Below are 21,719 nucleotides of genomic sequence, written 5' to 3' on the forward strand. Positions count from 1 at the left end.
TAACAAAATTAGCAGAACCTGGCACATAATACATGCTCAAAAAAATATTGCTCACTATTAAGAAGAGTAAAATGAGATCAAGGATACGGTCGTGTTTTGTTTTGTTTTGTTTTGGTTTACAAGTGCTAGTGAACCATAACTGAATGCCAGCAAAACCAAAAATACGTTTGGACCTGGGCTTGGTGTGACTGTAAACTAGCTTTGCACACTCAAACTGAGCTCACCTGAACACCATACTCTTTGAGGAGGTTGAAGGTACTTGTTGGCATTTCCACGGCTAAGGTCCACCTCCAGATGCAAAACTTCCTGTGAGTGACAGCAGATGGAGGAGAATGAGAAGGTACCTGAAGGCTGTTGACAAATCCGACACCTCTCATGGTAGCCATGTAACTTTGGCTAAGGAACATGGCAACATGAGCTAAACCCCAGGAAGAGAACCCCCAATGAGGGGCCATGGGGTCTGGTCCTTCCCTGAGAGCATCACATCACCACAAGGCCCGAGGAGAGCTGCTCACCAGGACCCACTTGATAGGCTGGCCAGCCCACTGAGGCCACCTCCACGTGCCCCATACCTGGATTTCAGCATCGGAGATGGTTGCCAGATAATTGGCATCCCGGATGATGCTATGGCCCCAATGCTGTTGCCTTCTGGGCAGCTGTCAATATTGTGTGCACAGGAATGCTACAAAACAGGACCAGGGAACACCCATTTGCGGAGGTCTGCCTTGCTCCCCAGAGAAACTCGCTTCAAAAGCTATGGAGGAAAAAAATGTGGTCCATCCATACAACAGATTGTGATGCAGCCAGCCATACAAAGGAAGGAAGCATGGACCCCTGCTGTATCAGGGGTGGACCCCCCAAAACATCACGTGAAGTAGAGAAGCCTGCCACAAAGACCACACGTCGTTCGAGCTCATTGATATGAAGTGTCCAGAATTTGAAAATCCACAGGGACAGACAGGCATGTCAGTGGCTGCCAGGGGGAATGGGAGGGATGACTGAGGGCTTTAGGTTTACCTTTTGGGATTTTGGAACTAGGGGCACCCAGCGGGCTCAGCTGGTGGAGCATGTGACTCCTGACCTCGGGTTTGTGGGTTCCAGCCCCACTTTGGGCATAGAGATGACTTTAAAACAGCAGTTGGAACTAGATAGAAGCGGCAATGGCACAACATTGTAAACGCGCTCAATGCCACTGAATCACAGGCTTCACAATGGCGAATTTTACCTTATGTGAATTTTACCTCATTTTAAAAAATAATAAAACTAACTCAGCATTATGCAAACATGCTGTTAGTTCTCTTCATGAAGTCGACTGTCACCCACTATTGAGTGCTGATTCTGTGCCAGGCATGAAGGATGGAAATAAGAAAAAAAGATGCCTAGGACAATACCCCAGCTCTCAGGAAAATGAGTGCCCTCCCAGCTAAGAGGGAATGAAAATAAGCACAGGCTTTCTAGACAGCAACTTAGCTGCATCTGTCAAAATTTTAAATGCACACACCCTAGGACTCAACAATTCCTCTTCTACAGCTTTTTTTCCCAGAAAAATAATAGTGAAATTAAGCAGAGATAAATATAAAATCATGTTCATCATGGCACTGCTTTAATGGCAAAAAAAATCTCAAAACACAAATATCCACGGATGTGGGAACTGTTTAAAAACATTATGACATAACCATATAATGAAAAACTAGGCTACTTGCAAAAAGATTGAGGCAGGGGCACCTGGGTGGCTCACTTGGTTAAGGGGCTGCCTGCAGCTCAGGTCCTGGGATCAAGTCCTGTTATCAGGCTCCCTGCTCAGTGGAGAGCATGCTTCTCCCTCTCCCTCTGCCTGTCACTCTGCCTACTTATGCTCTATCTCTTCCCCCTCTCTCTGAAAAATAGCTAAATAAAAAAAAAGAATGAGGCCAATGTGGGAAGGTGACCAATATTTTGTGAAAAAAGCAAGTTGCCAAACAGTGTAGTTAACTTCATCCTGCATGAGGGAGAGAGAGTGCACACATTTCTGTGCACAGAAGAGTCTAGAGGAACAGATTCTAAACTAAACAAGGGTGACTCTGGAGATGGGTCTGGGTAAGGAAGGACTCACTTTTCCTTCCCTCATTCACTACTATACCGTGTCACTGGCAAGACTGTAGAACCCTAAGAAGCAGGAAAAACCTTGTCACATGCAGAATTAAATGAGATACTTAAATATCTAAGCAAGCCAGAGAAACAGAAGCAAGGCTGTGAGTGATGTGAGTGAGCGGCAGCACAGGGGTCGGGGGAGCGAAGGCCTGTGGTAGGACGTCCTGATGATCCAGGACCACGGGCTGGTGGTTCCCATTGTTTTTCACTACTGAGCTCTTGTTACAGGTAATATCAGCAGGCCTCCTAGGTCACTCCAGCGCCCCCACTGGCTGGGACCAAGTCTGTGCCCCGGCTGAGGACCTGGCTGGTTTTCTGTCACCTGAGAAGGCTTCATCCCCCTGGGAACTAGCCCCCCAAATCCTTTGAGAGAAGGCAGTCTTAACATTGCTGTGAATGGCACCATGATGTCCTTAGTGTGGAAAAACATCTTATCCCTGTGGCTTTCCAGAATTAAAACAGAGAGCCAGTGATGTCATCTGGGCCTGTTCTATAAACATATTGGTGGGAAGAGAATCTGCTTATTTTGCTTAGGAATGGGTGATGTTTAAAAGAATTTAATGTATCAGAGCCTATGATGGATTAAATTTGTGACTCTGATGGATTAAAATTGTGCCCGTCATTGATTCAGACTTGTGATTTTACATTCAAATCATACTGGTTTATAAACAGTATTAGAATACTTATGAGAACTTAAGATTTGTCATAGTTATGTCTAATTTATTAGATTTATAATAATTCTCTAAGTATGGGTGAAGGGTTTATTTTTTAATCAGGCTACTAAAGAACTTAGAGATAAAACCAAATATATTGTTTCTTTTTTTTTTTTTTTTTAGATTTTATTTATTTATTTGACAGAGAGACATCACAAGTAGACAGACAGACAGATAGACAGAGAAGAAAGCAGGCTCCCTGCTGAGCAGAGAGCCCGATGTGGGACTCAATCCCAGGACCCCGAGATCATGACCTGAGCCAAAGGCAGCAGCTTAACCCACTGAGCCACCCAGGCGCCCTATATTCAGTTTCTAAGTGCAGTTTAAAAATGTTTAAAAGGGGGACGCCTGGGTGGCTCAGTTGGTTGGACGACTGCCTTCAGCTCAGGTCATGATCCCGGAGTCCTGGGATCGAGTCCCGCATCGGGCTCCCAGCTCCATGGGGAGTCTGCTTCTTCCTCTGACCTTCTCCTCGCTCATGCTCTCTCTCTCACTGTCTCTCTCTCAAATGAATAAATAAAATCTTTAAAAAAAAAATAAAAATGTTTAAAAGGAATTAATAATCAAATTTGTGAGTTGGGCCAAACATTAATCAAAACCCCCTTAAAGGCAATTATAAAAATCTGCTAGATTTATAAAAGGTATAAAATTTATAAGTTGAATAAAAAAAACTTAAGGGAAAACTATGGTTCTGAGTTTATAACTTTAATAAAGTGAATATTCATTCTAAAACCAGCTAATCTTTTCTGGGTCCCAAATTCATCATTTACTATATCATAACACTCATACTGACATATTGAATTGTTAACCAAAGATGCACTTTAGTTTGTAATTAAAAAGAAAAAAAAAATCACTGTCAGAGTCACCCCTAGTCTAGTCGAGGAGACAGCTTTATAAGCAAGAGAATATAAGAGGGGAGCCTGGGTGGCTCAGTCAATTAAGCCTTCAGCTTGGGTAGTGATCCCAGCATCCTGAGATCGAGCCCCACACCAGGCTCCCTGCTCGGCAGGGAGTCTGCTTCCCCTTCTCTCTCTCTCTGCCTGCCTCTCTGCCTACTTGTGCTCTCTACTTTGTCAAATAAATAAATAAAATCTTAGAAAAAAGAAAAGAAAAGAAAAAACCAAAGAATAAAGCCTTTTAAGGGGGCCAGCCATGCCTGGGGAAAAGGAGCTATCAGCAACAGTTTCAGAGAAGAGACACATGTGAGGTGCCCACCCTTCCTGCCTGTGGACTCTGTCACGGATAGAACAACTTTCCCTCAGGTGTAAGTCAGATATCCCACTACTTGCAGCTGGAAGCGTGTGACAGCCACAGGTGACAGCCAGGCACATGGAAGGGGAATTCCACTTTCTGGGGGACAAGTTTCCATGACTAGGATGCAAGATGCGTTTTTCCCTCTATCTCAGGCTGCATTAGCAAGAGGCAGCCTCTGAAGGGTGTTCAGCAGGGGAGTAACACAAACAGATTTTGCCTTTGTGAAAAGATCACACTCAAAATGCTGTGGAAAACAACCACACAATGCTACACGCTGATGTCCATGGATCTGTATTTAGGACAACAGCAAATGTTCTGGAAGGAAACATACCAAATTGACTACCTCCAGGAAGAGGGTGAAGATTGGAGATGGTGGCCAAAGGAGACCTTAGCTTTCAATTAAAAGATTATTAAAAATCAACAGATGGGTAGATAAGCAGAATCAGTATATCCATGTGATAGAATCTTGAAAATAAAGGAAGCACTGACTGATACCACAGCACGGGAGAACTCTGAAAACATTATGCTGAGAGAAAAACCAGACATAAAAAGACACATATGATTCACGGACATAAAATAATGACAAGCAAACCTATAGAGACAGAAAGTTGATGAGGGGCTGAGAGGAAGGAGAATGGGGAGCTCACTGTCACAGAGTTTCTGTTTGGGGTGATGAAAATGTTCCAGAAATAGTGCCGATGGTCGCACAACATTGTGAATGTAATTAATGCCACCAAATTGGACCTTTAAAAACATAATTTGGGGCACCTGGGTGGCTTAGGGGGTTAAAGCCTCTGCCTCCAGCATATAATAAAATCTTTAAATTAAAAAATATATATTTTTACAATGGGGTGCGTGGGTATCGCAGTTGGTAAAGCGGCTGGCTCTTGGTTTCAGCTCAGGTCTTGATCTCAGGGTCCTGGGATCGAGCCCCATGTTGGGCTCTGCACTCAGCAAGGAGTCTGCTTGTGGATTCTCCCTCCATCTTCTGTTGCCCTTCCCCCACTCACACTCTCTTGCTCTTAAGTAAATAATAAAGAAAACTTTTCTAAAAATGTGAAGATGGTCAATTTCATGTTATGTGTATTCTAAATCACCATCCTGGAGGTTGGGTTGTAGAGTGAAGCTGCAGAGGAGGAGGCTGGCCAGGTTGGAGTGGGTGGGCAGGGGCAGCAGAGGTGGCTTTAGAAGGCCTCTGGGAGGAGATGCAACAGGGCTTGGGAGATATTTTAGCAGGAGATATCCAGGTGGAATGTTCTCCAGCTGCTTCCTCATCCATGAAAAGAAGAATTATGAGGTTGTTAGGGAGATGAAGATGGTGTGGTTACCACCCCAGGTCTGCTCCCTTCTGGATGGAGAAAAGGACCAACCACATCCTCCTCACCATCTTGGGCCAGAGGAAGCAGAGTCTCAGAAGGCAGATGAAAACCAAGGTGACATGGTATCACAAAAGCCAAGGCAATGACAAGTGTCAAATGCCACTGAGACGTCTAGTAAGATGAGGACCAGGATTAAGTAACAGGTCCGTAGGACGTCACCAGTCAACTGGGGTACCTGTATCAACCTAACTTTCCAGAACACCCAAGAGCTTTAAACAACTTCTTCCTAATCATCCCCAACTGGACTATCCACCCCCATGTCACCAACCCCCACAACTCAATCAGGGCCATACAATCTTATCAATTAATCTAGCACTGCACTCTGCCTCTAGGACCAGGAATGAAGAAATAAAACACACATTAATATCTATCATGGGCCATGGACTGTGCGCTACTGGTCTTCATGACAGTCCTGTAAGGTAAGTGCAGTGTGTTGAGGGCCTCCTCAGAAGTCAGGTCCACCCAGAGCCTCAGGATGTGAGCATATAATGCTCACAGGGTCCTTGAGATGTATTAGTTCAGATGAGGGTGGATTAGGATGAATCCTAAAACCAATGACTGCTGAGCTGATAGAAGTGCAGACACAAAGAGACACATGGAGGACAACATCATGTGAAGACAGCGGCAGAGACTAGAGTGATTAGTCTACCAGCCAAGGAAAACCAAGGGCTGCCAGCTACCTCTAGCAGCTGGGAGAGAGGCCTGGAGCAGGTTCTCCCTCAGAGCCCCAGAAGGAACCACCCCTTAGGGCACCCTAATTTCAGACTTCCAGCCTCGTGAACTGTGAGGGAATAATAATTTTCTGTTATTTTAAGCCCCTCAGCATGTGGTAATTATTTTTTTAAGATTTTAATTATTTATTTGATGGACAGAGATCACACAAGTAGGCAAGAGAGGCAGGCAGAGAGAGAAAGGAAAGCAGGATTCCTGCTGAGCAGAGAGCCAGATGCAGGGCTGGGTCCCAGGACTCTGGGGTCAGGACCTGAACCAAAGGCAGAGGCTTTAACCTGCTCAGACCTTCAGGCACCCCAGGGTGTGGTAATTTCTTAGAGCAGCCCAAGGAAACTAAAACAGTGGGTATGATTAGCCTCTTTTTTTGTAGAAGGGGAAAATGGCTTCACTTCTCTGGGCCTCCAAGCTGGGTTAGTGTTAACTTCCTTAATCTACTCTGGGACATCGCCAAACCAAGTTTCTCAGCCTAAAGGACCAATAATTGTAGCTGGGGAAATTCATGAAGGTAATGTCACTTGACCGGGCCTCAAGGCAACAGGATGGCCAGCCTCCCCAGGCCGCTTCACCCTCACCGGCATCCCAGCTCTGGCTTCTGCATGCCCAGACCAGCATTTCTCATTTGTTGCAGATACGCTACAGTGAGTAGAGAAAAAGAGGCTTGCACCACACCTACCCTATGAAGGAGTCCCATATGATTATCAGGAATTCGGGCACTTTGTCAGCCATGGCAATCCACCACCTATCTTCCCTGATTCAGAGGCAGGAGATCACATTAGTGTGGCCCTGCAGAAATGCAGAGAAAATGCTCTGAAACATTCAGGATGACCAGAGAGGCTGGAGCCCCACAGAGAGAACTAAGCTCCCCTTCCAGGTTCATCGGGCTGAAAACCCCACTCCTATGGCCTTTCCCTGGCATTTCTCCACAACCAGTGGTTTTCTGATTTTCTCTCCCGCAAAACCTCTGAAGGGTAAGCCACACTCCCCACAAGGACAAGGGCTCCCTACAGATCTAGGCATGTGCCCAACTGTGAACCCAGGTGGGGAATAAATGGGATTCTGCCCCACCTCCAATCCCCTTGAAGCCCTGCTGGCCTCTTCTCCCTTAAACAGTGTCCACTCAAGCCACTGAGCAGATCTGGAGCAAAAGCCTCTCTGCTGGTCTCCCTGCTTTCATTCCCATCCCCCCATAATCCTTTCCCAGTAACTCAGGAACCTTCTGGAAACAAACAAAATGCTAGTGCTGCCTGCCAGGAAATAGCCCATTCCCTCCCTCCTTCCTCTTCCCTTGCTCACTCCATGTCAGTCATACCAGCCTTCTTTCTGGGCCCCTTGGGCAGGCCTGCAAACCTGCAGCTCCCTGGGTCTGGACTGCTTTTCCCCAAACTGCCCCTGGTTGGTTCATTCTCCTCAGTCAGTCAGATCTTGGCACAAAGGGCATGTTTGCCAGCACAACCAACTGGAGGGCCATATCTCACTCCTGATCTCTCTCCTGATCTCTCTCAGCCCACATTTCCTTTGGAGTGTTTGTTGTAATTCGTAATTGTGTATTTATGAGACTATAAGCTCCATGTTTTGTTCATGACTACAGGCCCAGAATCTGAAACAAAGAGGTTCTGATAAATACCTATGGAATAAATGAACGAAGGAATAAATGGATGGATGGATGGATAGTCAAGGCCACTCCCAGCCACCTGATTCTGCAGGAGGCTGGACTCCTGCCTGGCATGGTCCCTATTTCTCAGCCCCTCTGCCTGCTGCTCCTTCCTCGCTCCACAGACACAAACTCCCCCTTCTCCCTCCCAGCAGCACTGGACTCAGTGCTGCACATTAAACTAAGCTCCAAGAAGGGCTGCTTGTGGGCTTGGGTATTTCTGGACATCTAGAGAGCAAATTCTGCACCTACATGGCATGGATCCCTGAGTACTGACTAGGCTTTTGGGAAACCCTCTGTGATGTTTTTGACCTAGGCATTGACTTAAGGAAGGTCCTTATTAAAATATATGTCCGGGGTCTCTTGGGCAGCTAAGTCAGTTAAGCGTCTGCCTTCAGCTAAGGCTTTGATATCAGGATCCTGGGATCGAGCCCCACGTCAGGCTCTCTTCTGAGAAGGGGAGTCTGTTTCTCCCTATTGCTCTCTCTTGCTTGCTCTCTTTAAATAAATAAATAAATAAATAGAATCTTTAAAAGCAACAACAAAAACTTGCATACCTGAAGATGGTGCTGAGTATTCTGAAGACATTGTAGATAAACACAGTGTCAGCACAGATGTACAGAAGAACTCGCTGGTTTTCATCTCAAATGTAGTAAACAGGAAGAGAACTGTTCCATCCAAAAGATCAAGTTATGGTCTGGAAGGCAAAGGCAAGACCAGCAAGACACTGAGTGCATGGAGCCCAGAACTGTGATGCCAGGCACCCCTGGCGCAGTCTCTGGAGGGGAAGGATTTCACATCTTCAGTCCAAAGTAGGAGAAATCTCTTCAAGAACGTCATCAACCACATTCTAGGGCATGGAGGACCCTCGAATCCATGAAGCTGAGTAAAACGGGCCACACACAGTACAGGGTCAGTCTAATCCATAGAGGTGGAAAGGAGCCCAGTGGCTGCTGGGGGCCTGGGGAAGGTGGTTGGGGAGTGATGGCTAGGGGATATGGATTTATTTTGTGAGGGATGAAAATGTTCTGGAATTAGACAGTGGTGACAGCTGCACAACCTTGTGGACATGCAAAAAAGCAATGGATGGTATACTTTAAAGGGGTCAATTTTATGAGGATGTGAAAAAATTGGAACCACTGGTCACTTGTGGTAGGAATGTGAAATCATGCAGCTGCTTTGGAAAACCCCAGGGAGAGCTCTCCAAACACTGAAATCAGAATTAGTGTATCATGCAGCAATGACACTTCTGGATACCTAGCTCAAAGACCTGGAAGCAGGCTCTCAAGGAGACATTCACATGCCCATGTTTAGAGCAGCATACTTCACAGAAACCAGAAGGTAAAAGGAAGCCAAGTGTCCCATGATGGACAAATGGATGAACAACATGTGAGTGTTGTTCAGGCTTCCACAGGAAGGAGACCCGATGCTCTATGACATGGATGGACTTTGGGGACATCATGGAAGTGAAATCCACCAGTCACAGAAATACAAATATGGTAGGATTCCACAGACATGGTCCCAAGAAGAATCAGTTCCATAGAGACAGAAAGTGGAATGGTGGTTGCCAGGAGCAGGGCTGGGGAACGGGGAGTTGTTCAATGGGTAGGGAGTTTCCTTTTCACGAGATGAGTTCCAGGTGTTGGTTGCAGCACAGTGTGAATGTACCTACTACGATACTGTACACTTCAAAATGGTGAAGATGGTAAATTTTAGGGATTCCTGGTGGCACAGTTGGATCAGCAACTGACTCTTGGCTTTGGCTCAGGTTGTGATCTCAGGGTTGTGGCATCCAGCCCCACATCAGGCTCCATGAATAGTCTGCTTAAGACTCTCCTCTGCCCTTCCCCAACCTCCCCTCTCTTTCAAATAAATAAATATTTAAAAGAAAGATGAGGGGCGCCTGGGTGGCTCAGTCATTGGGTGTCTGCCTTCAGCTCAGGTCATGATCCCAGGATCCTGGGATCGACCCCCCTGCCAGGCTCCCTGCTCCTGGGAAAGCCTGCTTCTCCCTCTCCCACTCCCTTGCTTGTGTTCCCTCTCTCTCTCTGCCTCTTTCTTTGTCAAATATATAAATAAAATCTTTTTTTTTTTGAAGATGCTAAATTTTACTTTATATGTATTTTACCACAATTTTAAATTTTAAGAAGGTAAATTTAATGGTATATGAATTATACCTTGCTTAAAAAAGAAAAGAAAGTCAACAGTAAACAGAAAGAACGTCCTATCCTCCTAATCCCCAGAACCTAGGCTGCTCAGTATCTGACACATAGTGAGCACTTAATATAGTGAAATTCAATTTACTTCATGAAAATATATAGAAAGGGGAAATTACAGTATAGTCACCAAGGAACTTCATAAGAAAGGCAATTATTCAGCTGGAAATATTTGTATTTGGTCCTCATATACCATTTCCCCTGGAAGAATAAAGCACAAAGAGACAAAATTCCCTAAGCATGATTAAAAATTCCATATTCCCAGGAATAAATCCAAGATTAAAATTTTCTGAAATGAAAAATTTGAGCTATTATAAATCTATTACTTTTAATTCAATAGTAGTTTACTTATGCATAGTTTTGTGTGCAAAGTCTTTTGTAAAAATCACGGAAGTGATTAAAACTGTTTATAAATTCTGTGGATTCATACAAAAGAGTATTATTCAGAAATAACAAGTAATAAACTAGCAAGCCAGGAAAAGACATGGAGAGATCTTAAATACATTTTGCTAAGTGAAAGGAGCCAACCTTAGGGGGACACAAGGCTGTCCCCCCAACCTTAGGGGGACACAGTGGGGACACCTGGGTGGCTCAGTTGGTTAAGAGTCTCCCTTCGGCTCAGGTCATGATCTCAGAGTCCTAGGATGGAGCCTTGCATTGGGCCCCCTGCTCATCCAGGAGTCTGCCTCTCTCTCTCTCTCTCTCCCCCTCCCCTGACATGTGTTTTTTTTTCTCTCTCTCTCTCTCTCTGACAAATAAATAAAAATCTTAAAAAAAAAAAAAAAAAAAAGGACTTCACATTGTATGATTCCAACTACATGATATTTTGGAAAAGTAAAACTATGAAGATGGGGGGTGGAATAATGGCCAGGGAGTGAGGGGGTGAAGGCAGGGATGGAGAGTGGGGCACGAGGGATTTGAAGGCAGTAACACAAGTGTGTAGGGCACTACAGTGGTGGATATACCTCATCATACCTTAGTCAACGCCCAGAGAATGTTACACCCCCAATTGTGAACCCTAAAGTAAAATATGGATGTTATTTAATAATAACAGACAACATGGGCTCATCACCTTTAACAAATGTCCCCCACTAATAAAGATATTAACAAAAGAAGAACCTGGTGGGGGACACAAGGGAATATATGGGAACTCTGTACTTTTCATTTCGTTTGCAATCAATATAAACTGCTCCAAAAAATAGTCCTTTTAGGCGCATGTGGCTGGCTCAGTCAGTAAAGCCTATGCCTCTTGATCTCGGAGTGTTCCAGCCCCTTGTTTGGTGCAGAGATTACTTAAAATAGAAACATTCCATTTAAAAAATTAGCCGAGGCCAATTAATTGAATGTGGTAGCATCTAAAGTAATGGATAAGTGATTAGAGACTTTTAGCAACTGACTCACTCAGTATTAACGGGACCTCCTTGCTCCAGCAGCGCTCACACTCATTGAAAGCACGCGCTATCAGTTGATGCTGGGCACTAGTGCTACCGTTCGTGGTGAATGGTCATGGAGTAGCCGGCTCTTACAGCAACCTTCCAAACATGAACAAAAAACGCTATGGTCCAAAGCAGATTTCACTGCACTTGACAATCATCAAAGATTCCTTCTCATAAATGCATGACACCTTGTTTTCTTGGTGGAAGTCAGTATCCAGGGTTATGCCTACTTACCAGGAACACTCTGAATTACTCCAGGCCTCTAGGGTAAGGCGGGGACCCCAAAGGAAAAGGGGGATGCTACAGGCAGAGAGAGGCAGGAACACACTTGTTGAAGCCCCTTTGGTGAGAACAAATCAGAAGTAAAAAAAACGGCCATCCATAACAGGGCATTGGTTGAATTTAAAATGAGGAAGTGGTTCTACATTCCCTGATACAGAAAACCCTCTGAGACATACTAAGTGGTCATGCAGAAGATCTGACTGGTAAAGAAAACAAAACACAGCATGTGTCGTGTGTGTGCACACACACACAGATGTGTCCATAGATGCCCAGGAAAAGGTATGGAAAGATATACATTTATACAAACCTGGAATGGTAGTCATTTTCAGGAAATGGATTTGGTGTGGTCTGTGTGAGAAGAGGAATCTGCCTGATTTTTTTTAAATTTTAACTTATTTATTTTTAGAAGGGGGAGGGCCAGAGGGAGAAAGGCAGAGAGAATCCCAAGCAGGCTCCATCCCCAGTGCAGAGCCCCATGCGGGGCTCAAGATTACAGCCCTGGGATCACAATCACAACCCCAGCCGAAATCAAGACTCAGGCACTTAACCAACTGAGCCACCCAGGTACCTCTGCTTTAATTTTTTTTTTTAAGGGCACCTATTATTTTTAACAGGAATAAAAAAAGGGGGGGTTACCTGGGTGACTCAGTGGGTTAAGCCTCTGCCTTTGGCTCACCTCATGATATCAGGGTCCTAGAGCCCCACATTGGGCTCTCTGCTCAGCAGGGAGCCTGCTTCCCCCTCTATCCCTGCCTGCCACTTTGCTTACTTGTGATCTCTCTCTCTGTGTCAAATAAATAAAATTTAAAAAGGGAGAGAGAGAGAGATAGAGAAAACCAATACAGGAACGGGAACAGAAAGGAACAGAAAGAAGGTGTCCTCAAGGAGCTAAACAAATTTGCGGAGGGAGATGGTCTAGAAGAGTTGAGTTCTGCAGTGAGCCCAAGGCTAACAGGGGACCCAAACCCCTGGCATGTAGGACACTTGCTCTCATTAGCGATATCCCCAGATGTCGTGCTGGCTGACTAAACAAGCCCAAAGTCTTTACAGTCTCTAAATCTTGTCCTATCTTTCAGACTGGACAAGCCCAAGTTTTGACCTTGAACTCCACTGCTCAAAGTAAACCCAGTCTACAGCAATGAGGCTGTCATTTGTCTGCCTCTCCCACTAGGTGTTTGCCATCATCCTCATCAATGCCGCCACCACCATCATCATCCAGATGTGAACACCCGTCCAGTGCTCACTGTGTGTCAGGAACTACATTAAACACTTTACGTGCATCCGATCGCTTACAAATCTTCCAAAGGCAGAATCTACAGGGAAAAATAGAGGTGAATCCTAGGAAGCAATTTTCAGTGGCACACGGAGGAGGAAGGGAAAAACTCTCCTCCTCTTATTCTCTTGGTAAATGGTGATATTTGTGCGGCAAAGACAGATGTCAGTCGACCCCTTGGTGCCTTTCTCAGTGGCTTTCACTTTTCCCATACCTTTTGCTTTCTGGTCCATCTCCGAACGTGCAGTTTTAGGAGCCCGTAATGGTTTTAGGAGCTTGTGAAGAAGCATCAAGCCATCTAAAGAAGAAGAGGTGAGGAGAGGAGGGAAAGGGGAAAGGAATGGAGGAGCAGGAGGAGGAAGTGAGAAAGAAGGGGAATGGGGAGGAGAGGGAGAGATTGTCCTTGAGTCTCCCACAAGAAAGGGCACCCTATGTAACAGAAAAACCATGTCCAGAATTTCCTGCCTGGGGAGCAAGACTGTTGGACCCAGATGTCAGGCCCAGAGTCAGCACTTCTGTCACACATGTCCCTCCAGAGCGCTGAACTGAACTTTAAAACATAGGAGTCTGTTATTAGTTCAAAAGGATATTTCTGGTGGTATTTTTTCTTCCATATGCATAAAATCCCCTTATTTCACAATGCTTTTAAAGCACTAGAGGACACTAAAATCCATGTTACATTCCCTTCCAAAGGATACACGTTGGCGCGGTCATCCTTTCAAAACAATATGTCCTCGCTGGTAGACACCAGTGATTTCTCCGGGATTTCTGCTTTGGACTGGAATTCTTCCTCTTGTCACTCACTTAAGTCTGATCATCTTTTTTTCCTCTCTCCTTTACCATCCCAGTTCATTCTGAGGATCTGATCAATTTTCTCCCCAAGCCCGCTTGAGGGCTGTATTTCAGGGAAACTAATCTCTGGTTCCTTGGAACCGCTTTGATCCAAATCAAGACATTTTCCTTTTGAGCTCAAGTCTCTTAAAGGCTCATTTGTTTCCAAATGCTCTGATTCTAATGCATCCTTTCACTCTCCAAGTGTTCTCTTAAAAAAGAAATAAAAGAAGATTGTGATTCCAAATACAGTGTATAGCCGCTTCATTCCCTCCTTTACTTTTCTTTCTGTTCCTACTCAGCCAGACTTAGTGTTCCTCTCACACTGGAACTATGAACTATTTCAAAAAGGTGCCTCAGGGGTGTGTGGGAGTTAAGTATTTGCCTTTGGCTCAGGTCATGATTCTGGGACCTAGGATGGAGCCCCACATTGGGTTGCCTCCTCAGTGGGGCATCTGTTCTCCCTCTCCTGCTCTCCCCCTGCTTGTGCTCTCTCTCACTCTCTGTCAAATAAATAAATCTTAACAAATAATAATAATAATTTAAAAAAATAAAAAGGAGCCTGGGACATTTTATACTTAAATAACATGAATCATGCATGTGCCAGGTTTATTCTTGGCCTATGAGCAGAACCACACAGCAAAACCATTCTTCTAAGTGGCCCTGGTCATCTCCAAGGATGGGCGAGTCACAGTCACTCTTCTTCTTGGATCATAGCTGAGTTCTCCTTCGCAGGGAGAGCCTACATTATTATAATCATGCTGACTGTGTTCTAAGACAATTGCATTCCAACTAACCCCTAGGAACTCTTTCTGTCAGCTCCCCTGCATACCTTCTCCAGGAGGCCTTCCCTGACCATCCTCCTAGCTGGGCTAAGTGTCCTTGATTTTTGTTTTTTAAATATCTCCCATGCATCTCTCAATCACTGCACTTAGGATATTGTTTTATGGTGCTCAGGTATCAGTTGGCCTCCCTACACACCCTAGAGCTCCTTAAGAGAATGAACTGTGTCTTGTTTGTATTATCCCCATAGCCTGGCAAATGGTGAGTATTCCAGGATTCTGAATGAATGAATGGATAGATGAATGACTTAAAATTACTACTTACTAGGGAAGTTCCTGACATGACTGACTGTGTAAGTATCTGCCCTGCACCTGACATTCTTTGTGGAATTTCCTTTAGAGAAATATTGACCATAACCATCGGCAGTTCACTCTGCTTCCCATTTTAATTTCCTAGTACATGAACCTATCAATGAACTCTGCAATACCAGCTCTGGTTCCTTTCCACAGGAATAAAAAGAATTTCATACTTCTGGGAAAACCTATACCTAATCAGAAGCATATTGATGTCAGGGCCTCTCATCCTTCCAGGAATAATTTTAGAGCTCTGTAACTCACTTTGTATACATTCATATTCCCACAGGCAAGCAAAATGATAACCCAGGCATTTACAACAATTCTAATTATGTAAATAAGGACAGAAGCAGCGACTTAGTGGTTAAAAGCGTGGGCTTTGCAGTCGGCCTCTCCTAGCACTCAATCCTGGTTCCACCACTCACTTGCTCTGAGACCTTGTGCAAGTGGCTGTTCCCTCAGAGTGCCTATTTGCTCACAGGCAGGATAAAAGTGAGAACCCTAATTTCTGGGGTTGAGGTGTCCTATGTAAAACGTTCAGTGCAGTTGCCACAGAGGGCTTGAGAAAGGCAGCAATCGTTTACAGTTTAACAGCCTTCTAACATAGTCTCTCATTCATTTCTTTGGACAAACTGGAATTTGTGGCTCTGGGAGTTGAAATAACTTAATGGGCTCACACCGCTGGAAAGAGGCAGACCTCTCTAATGCTCAGTTCCTCCAGGTGGAAAAAGCACTCAAGGCCCAGGGCCTTGAGTAGGGGGCCTGCTCCAACTGCAAACTTTGTCAGCGCATCTTGATGCGGGGCCCAGGGGAGGGGAGGAAAGTGCAGGGGTCTGTGGGGGAGGGAAGGGGGACACAGAGGCACAGGTCCTTCCTCCAGCTTAGGTCTCTCTGAGGCTGACCTGGCCCCCAAGCATCCCCAATCCCCTGAGGGGCACCAGGCCCTCCCACACCAGGACCCCCAACCCCAACTCACAGAGTGCGCCCTCCAAGGGCCTCAAAGGACTGGCCCTCCTGCCACCTGGACCCCTCGGTCACCTCCCCAGCCTCCAGTGGCCACTGCTTTCTCCTCCAAGCGCTCCCTCCCTGTGGTTGTCACCCAAGCCCCGCCCCATTGTAACCGCCACCAGGGCCAGCACAAGGCAGGAGGGCCGGCCGGTGGTCACGTGTCCAAGGCTCTGTCTCGCGCCGGCGGGCACGCCCCCTGGTAGTCAGTATGGGAGAGGCACCACAGGGGCCCTTGTCCTGAAATTAGCCTTCCTCCCTCTCAACCACTGTCTTCAGCTCCGTCCCCCAACGTATTCCCAAGGCGCCAAGGCGTAAGAAGCAGCATTGGTGGCACCTGCAATTCTGACTTTCCGAAGACTAGGTATGAGCTGTTCGGTAAATTCCTCCTTGCCAAAAGAAAACTAAATTTCCCCACCTCCTGGCTACTCCGCGAAGTGACTCCCTTACTGGGGGTGCCGCCCCCGCGGCGGTTCCCGCGCCCCAAGGTCCCGCCCTCATGGCCAAAGGACAGGGCGCCTTTGCCCTCTTTCTGCTGCTGCAGGCGCGTGAAGTGCGGCCTCGCGAACTCTAGCAGGTCTGCAGGCTGGTGCCTCGACTTGTCCACTGGGAAGCCCTGCAGCAGCTCCGTCAGTCCTGCGGGGATCTCCATGCACATCCCGCCAGCCCCCCGGAGGGGCGCCTGGGAGCTGCCCTCGCCTCCTCCCTGGACTGGTCTGCGGCCCTGCGGCCCCCAAGCGAGCGCGCTCAGAGGGCGCTGGAGGCGCTACTCGCTGCTAGCGGGGCTCTCTGGGCCCAGGCTGCCCCGCTGACGCGCGCCTAAGCTCAAGCGCTCTGCTTCTCTGCCCAGAGGAGGCCGCGGCTGCGGCTGAACAAGCCCTGCCTGGGGAGAAGGCAGTATCTTGGGCTCCTCCGACTCCCCCTTCCCTTCTGGCGCTTCTCTCCCACCCCTCCCACTCTCAACTGTTGTTCATTTTTGTTAAAGATTTGTTTGTTGGGGAGAAAGAGCACACGTGAGTGGGGGAGGCGGGAAGGGCAGGGCGAAGAGAGAGTCCTAGTGGACTCTGCACCAAGCCCAGAGCTTGCCTCAGGGCTCAATCGCAAGAGCCTGGGATCAGGATCTGAGCCAGAACCAAGAGTTGGGCACTTCACTGAGGGTACCGCCCAGGTGCCCCTCAGCTGCTTTTTAAAAATTTCTTGAGGGGCGCCTGCGTGGCTCAGTGGGTTAAAGTCTCTGCCTTTGGCTCAGGTCATGATCTCAGGGTCCTGGGATCGAGTCCCGCATCGGGCTCTCTACTCAGTGGGGAGCCTGCTTCCTCCTCCTTCTCTCTCTGCCTGCCTCTCTGCCTACTTGTGATTTCTCTCTGTCAAATAAATAAATAATTTAAAAAAAAAATAAAATATAAAATTTATTGAGCCTTGTTTTAAAATGGGCTAGAATGTGGTTGATCTCAATGAGTATTTCCTGCGTCCTTGGGTATTCTGCATTTGTTGGGCCTTGTGTTCCAGTGCCAAACAGGTCAAGCAGGTTGAATGGATTTTTAGGTCTATTTACTTGCCATTTTTCTATCTGCTTCTTCTATTAATTATTGACAGATGAGTGTTGAATTCTCCAAATTGAATTATGGATTTGTCAATTTCTTTTTTTCAGGACGTTTTTGCTTCTTGTATTTTGAAGCTCTCTAACCGGATGCAGACACCTTTATGATGGCCATATATTTATAAATTGATCCTTTGTTGTTATGAATTGTCGTCTTTCTCTGTTCATTATATTGGTTGTCTTTCTATTGTCTATTGTCAATACCTATTAAATTCAGCCTTTGATGATTACTATGTTTACAGTATAGCCCTTTTCATAATTTTTCTTTTCACAAAATCTATATTATCCTGTGCATCCTATTTAAAGTTTATTTTTCACTAACATATTTAGGTCTTTTATTTAAATAGAATATTAATAGTTAATTCTTAAGGTAATTTTTGAAATCTTTGAGTTGAAGTCTACTACCTTGCTAGTTGTATTTTATTTTTCCCATCTGTTCCATCCTCCCTTTTGAACTACCTTCCTTTAGATGAACTGAGTCATTTGTCAGATGACTTCTATTATTGGCTGTCACACAGGCAGTGAGATATTAGTAGGTAATTCTGTTTCTAAAATTGTTCTTCAACTTGTTGAGGGAATCTGTAGAGTAACCTTTATTTTAGGGTTCATTGAGTCCCGCTACTAACTCGTGATCCTTACCAGGTCTCTACTGAATATTCTGACTTAGACAAAATAACTTCCCTCTGGCTGGTTGGAACTCCAATAACCTCTAGCCTTGAATGAGTCTTGGCAACCATCTGGTTCAGTTTGCCTTTACGCTTTGTTAGAACCTGGGGCATTTTCTTAGACACACACTGCTTCCTATTGAGCAAGGACTCAAGAGGACTCCAGTGTGCATTTCCAAGAGCTTATTTTCTATTTGACTTCCTTCTTTCTGAAACCCATGCCCTTTTCATCACTCCAGCTTTCCTGAATTCCAATCTCTCTTTCCTCACACCGGGAGACTCCAATCTTTTCCTTGGAATCTCCTCCCTACCCCCACCATCCAGAACTCCTCCAGATGAAAAGCTGAGTGAATCCTGGGCTGTTTTTGTTTTTTGTTTGCTTGCTTGTTTTCCTTTTCACAGGGTTCACAAATGTGTGTTCTTTTTCAATGTTTTAATGTTTTTCTATATATATATACACACACACACATATATTTTTTTTTCCAATTCCCCATGTGCTTATGGTTGGTTTATTTTCCTCTAACAAGGTTTGTATTAGTTTTCCAGGGCTGCTATAACAAGATACCACAAACCTAGTGGCTTAAACAACAGAAATGGACAGTGTCACAGTTCTAGATGCTTCAATGTTGGTAGGCTATGCTCCTTTTGAAGGTATTAAGGAGGGATCTGTTCCAGGCCTCTCTCCCAGTTTCAAGTATTTCTCTGGCTTTGGGCTTCTTCACATGGCCTTCTCCCTCAGTGCATATCTGTGTGTCCCAAGTTTCCCTTCTTATAAGGACACAAGTTCTATTGAATTAGGGGCCCACCCTACTCAAATATGACCTTATCCTAGCTAGTTACATCCACAGGGGCCCTATTTCCAAATAAAGTCACACCCCCAGGTGCTGGGGTTTAGGACTGGGGTAGTTTATATATATATATATATGTATATATATATATGCTAAAAAAAATTTTTGTTTAGAAACCCAGTCTTCCTTCTTTTCATTACAAGGTTATCTGCATGCTTTTGGTTCCTACTGAACAATTCTACCACCTCGACCTCCTAAATCTCCATGAAAGCTATTGTTACCGAAAGTCATATGCCATCTTTTGAAAAACAGTTTTCATCTTTTCGGGGTTTACAGTTTCTTTGGTATTTAATATCTGTTTATGTGCTAATGAAGGTAACTTTCATCCTACTCCTTCCTTCTGAATTTGTTTCTATTTGTTAAAGTAAATTCTCTAGTTTTAAAAGAAGGATTTATAAAAGCTAAATGGTTATTCTTTGTAAGTCTACATTTATTTTTTTCTCAGTTTGTATGTACTTTTAGTGAGCAGAAATTTGGAGGCTGACAGCATTTATCAGCATTTTAAAGATATAAAGGAAAAATATATGTATTTTTAAAAAGGGATATAAAAAGTGATGAAGAAAAAAAATTGTAAGACAATGGACAAAAATTTAGGGGCTTAGTAACCAGAGAAAACAGACAAACAAAAAATGGCAGACTTTGAAAAATCAGTGCTAAACTAGTTGAATATCCACATGGAAGAAAATAGCCTAAAACTCAATTCCAGACTGATGTGGCCTAAATTCAAAAGATGACATCACAAATTTTCTAGAAGGTAAAATAAGAAAACATTTTTACGATCTGGGGGAGGGGACAAAGATTAGTTCAACAAGACACCAAAAACATGAAGCGTAAGAAAGGTTGGCAAGTTGTACTCTACTCATTAAAAGGTAAAAAAAAAAAAAAAAATTCTTGCCCACCAAATGACAAGACTAAAACTGTGAAACACTGTATTGATATATGAACTAATTAACTGTATACAAAAATATGTAGGATAACTATGAATCAAGAAAGAAAGGTAGGTAACTTAAAAACAATGAAAATACTTGAACAGAAATATCACAAAGAGAAAAAAAATCAGCCAATAAACACATGAAGATTCCTAACATCCTCAGTGATCACAAAAGAGCAAAGGAAAACACAATGTGTTAGCGTTAACACATAGAAGGCAGACCCAAAAAAGTGTTGCTTAATAAAACTTATTTAATAGGTAATGTAGGGGGGCACCTGGGTGGCTCCATTGTGAAGCATCTGCTTCTTGCTGGGGTCCTGATGCCAGGGTCTTGGGATAAAGCCCTGCCTGGGGCTCTCTGCTCAGCAGGAAGCCTGCTTCTCCCTCTCCCACTTCCCCTGCTTGTGCTCCCTCTCTGCTTGTGCTCCCTCTCTCACTGTCTCTTTCTGTCAAATGTGTGTATATATATATAATTTAAATTAATAAGTAAAAATAAAATGGAGATGCATGGGGTACTAATGAACAACAGGAATATTTAGGGTTTTTTAAAAATATTTTATTTATTTCTTTGATAGAGATCTGAAGTAGGCAGAGAGGCAGGCAGAGAGAGAGGGGAAAACAGGCTCCCTGCTGAGCAGAGAGCCAGATGCAGGGCTGGGTCCCAGGACCCTGGGGTCATGACCTGAGCAAAGGCAGAGGATTAACCCACTGAGCCACTCAGGCACCCAGTTTTGTTTGTTTGTTTTGTTTTGTTATATATATATATATATATATATATATATATAAATTGCTTTTAATTAAATAATTTAATTTCTATTCAGTGTAACACATTTCATTGTTTATGCTCCACGCATAGTGCTCCATGCAATACGTGCCCTCCCTAATACCCACCACCAGGCTCCCCCAACCTCCCACCCCCGTCCCTTCAAAACCCTCAGGTTGCTTTTCAGAGTCTATAGTCTCTCATGGTTCATCTCCCCTTCCAATTTCCCTAAACTGCCTTATCCTCTCCATCTCTCCATGTCCTCCATGTTATTCCTTATGCTCCACAAATAAGTGAAACCATACGATAATTGACTCTCTCTGCTTAACTTATTTTACTCAGCATACTCTCTTCCAGTCCTGTCCATGTTGACACAAAAGTTGAGTATTCATCCATTCTGATGGAGGCATAATACTCCATAGTGTATATGGACCACATCTTCCTTATCCATTTGTCCGTTGAAGGGCATCTTGGTTCTTCCCACAGTTTGATGACCTTGGCCATTGCTGCTATGAATATTGGGGTAGAGATGGCCCTTCTTTTCATTCCATGTGTATCTTTGGGGTAAATACCCAATAGTGCAATTGCAGGGTCATAGGGAAGCTCTATTTTTAATTTCTTAGGGAATCTCCACAATGTTCTCCAAATTGGCTGCACCAACTTGCATTCCCACCAACAGTGTAAGAGGGTTCCGCTTTCTCCACAACCTCTCCAACACATGTTGTTTCCTATCTTGGTAATTTTGGCCATTCTAACTGGTGTAAGGTTGGTATCTCAATGTGGTTTTAATTTAAATCTCCCTAATGGCTAGTGATGATGAACATTTTTTCATGTGTCTGATAGCCATTTGTATGTCTTCATTGGAGAATTGTCT

General features: G+C 44.7%; 1 pseudogene; it reads right to left on the reverse strand.

Moving 5' to 3' along the window:
- Positions 1–16,696, reverse strand: part of LOC131815643 (cilia- and flagella-associated protein 251-like) — a 46,135-nt pseudogene extending 29,439 nt beyond the window's left edge.
- Between the last annotated feature and the right edge of the window lie 5,023 nt (positions 16,697–21,719).

The sequence above is a fragment of the Mustela lutreola genome, chromosome 15, assembly GCF_030435805.1.
Source record: "Mustela lutreola isolate mMusLut2 chromosome 15, mMusLut2.pri, whole genome shotgun sequence".
Lineage (NCBI taxonomy): Eukaryota > Metazoa > Chordata > Mammalia > Carnivora > Mustelidae > Mustela > Mustela lutreola.